Source organism: Cavia porcellus, unplaced genomic scaffold (genome assembly GCF_034190915.1).
Source record: "Cavia porcellus strain 051 isolate PalLab524CR breed Dunkin Hartley unplaced genomic scaffold, mCavPor4.1 scaffold_6, whole genome shotgun sequence".
Classification (NCBI taxonomy): Eukaryota; Metazoa; Chordata; class Mammalia; order Rodentia; family Caviidae; genus Cavia; species Cavia porcellus.
In genome coordinates, this window is record NW_026947489.1 from 37,959,927 (window position 1) to 37,962,541 (window position 2,615).

The 2,615-nt window shown below is 34.3% G+C and overlaps 1 pseudogene; it reads right to left on the bottom strand.

The window, feature by feature from the left end:
* Positions 1-1,580: 1,580 nt before the first annotated feature.
* On the bottom strand, positions 1,581-2,318 carry LOC100720998 (olfactory receptor 4F3/4F16/4F29-like; annotated as a pseudogene).
* Between the last annotated feature and the right edge of the window lie 297 nt (positions 2,319-2,615).

Consider the following 2,615-nt stretch of genomic DNA (forward strand, 5'->3'; position numbering starts at 1 on the left):
GTTCTTCTAGAAATATTATAGAACAACTATAATTTCTTGAGTTTCATGTGGTATATGCAGAGCATTTTACTCCTTTATTATTTTCAGTTCTGGAGATTGAAATTTGTCTGAAATTTGGTTCAAATATGAGGGGCAAAGAGAAAGAAGAGGAACATTAAGACATTATTATGAGCCCTATCTCAGGAACATAATTTTAAGTCATTAAATTCTTTTCCATGTGTAATGCTGAGTTTCACTTCTAACTAGGGCCTCAATTTTTTTGTAAACTAGTAAAACATAGTTTCACTTTGAACTATTAATGGAAAGCTTAGCATCAATGTAGAACATACTTCAGAGAGGAGCTTCTGGCATGCAAAATATGAGAATTGTGGGTCAGCAAAGTCCACAGAGAGTTTTTTGGACTATTTTTGGGCAAGTTTCCTAAATTGAGAGCAAAATATAACAGGGTGCATGTTTTTTCAAATTCAAAACCATGATATAAAGTGAATCTATTAAAATGATTGTATGGATGGTAGTGGTAAAAATTTTAATTTGCTTTAGTCTATAGCTGTATACTTTGATCAAGTACTACAAGTTCAATTTCTGTCATATCATAAGTCACATGATTCACGTAGGTGACAACTGATGGCTAGTGGTGGCAGCTAACACCATGGAGTGGCTATGCCCATGGCTGAAAGGACACTTTGAGATGCTAATTTTGTAAGACTGATGGAAAGTGTAGAGTCGAAGAAATTTCTTAAAGGACAAAATTCCCTAAATCCACTTTGGTATTTTATAAACTAAGCTTTAAAATGTTTAACTTTTACTTCTGGAAGAACAAAACAATACTAAAAAGTATTGTTCAGTTTTCTTCTATTAGTGAAGCTTCTTTTTGTATGCATTAGAATGACTTCTGGAAGCATGTAAGCTTCCTAAAAGGTTTACAGAAAATTTCCAGTGACATAGGCTAAGGAATGTGCTAAGGAATTGATGTACCCTTTAGAATAGAAAAAACACTAGCCTTCAACTGGAACTTTTCTAAATCAGAATCTGTATTGTTTCCTGGAAGGTCAGAGTAGAGCAGGCAGGTCTATTGACATAAGCACGCTTCCTCTCTAGGTGTCATATGTCTACTAAATGCATAATTATCTGCAAGATAAACAAACCATCAAGTAACAAATTTTGCCTGGGATTTATCTAAGCAACTAGGTAGTGTTACTAAGCTCTCTCTATAAAACAATTTATTATGATGTTTAGCAAAGCAAATTTCCATTTTACTTCCAGTCTTTCAGAAACAAGGAATGTCATTGTATCTTTTTACCATCAAAATAGCACAAGTGAAATTATAAAATTCCATTTCTACTTACTGATGCTCTTTGAAAAAAGAGCCTGTCACAGAGGTGTCTCATTGTCCATGTTAGTAAATGAAAAGCAATAAGTAAATGCTACAAAAAAGGAGTAGACATATGTTCAGTAGGTAGACACAATACTCATACCTCAGTTGTTTATGATAAATGAGAGGTGCCTTAGTAGAGATCAACAATAAGAAGGTAGAAATACAATTGTAGAGATCTAAAAATATATCTGGTCAGCAAAATCTGTCATAATGAATCTGTTTGTTGTATTTCTATCAATATGTCTTTGTTCCTTAACATATAGATGACATGATTCAAGGCAGATGTGATTGCAAAGTCAACAATAAACAGATATTTGTCAGCTGATGATGTGGGGAAAGGTCACACATACAGAAAAATGCATTTAGTGAAAAAAAAAGCACAACCACAGTGATGTGAGCTGACAATATGACAAGAGCCTTAGATAAATCATCTAAAGATTGTTTCCAGACTGTGACCACAATGAAGACACGGGAAAGGAGAAGCAGGAAGAAGGTGTCTACTATTATAAAGCCACTGTTGGCAGCAACAGTAAACTCAAACTTGGTTTCATCTGTGCATGCAAGTTGTATGAACCTCAGAAAGTCACAGTAAAAGCTATCTATTTTATTGGGATCACAGAAAGGCAAGTTTATAACAAAATAAAACTTAGACATAGCATGGACCACACCAACTAGCCAAGGGCTACAAATGAAACACATCTTTTAGGGCTCATAATGCTCAAGTAATGAAGAGGCTCACAGATGACTATGTACCTGTCAAATGCTATTGTTATGAACAGTACCATCTCTACTCCTCCCATAATGTGGATGAAGCATATCTGTGTCATATAGCCTTGGAAAGAAATTACATTCTGTTCACTTAAAAGGTCTGTGATCATCTTGGGAATAATGACTGAAGAAATCCCACATCATTCAAGGAAAAGATAGCCAGCAGGAAATACATAGGAAATCTTCTCTAGGTTGACTCCATATTAAAAAACTAGATTACATTTTATATAATTTCCTGAACAGAAAGCATCATTGCTGTGGGACTAGGGAGATTCTCAGTCTCAGTGGATTGAATGGGAAGTGTCCATTCACTTCAGAGGAAAGGGGAGAAATTGATATAAAATCTCTTCTAACTGTGACACAGCAATTCTAGGTCATCAAATTATATTGAACACATAAAGAAGGTAAATAATATATTTTTACTCTTAGTTTTTCTGGCTTTGAGAAAACTAAGACAAAATGTAAGATTTCT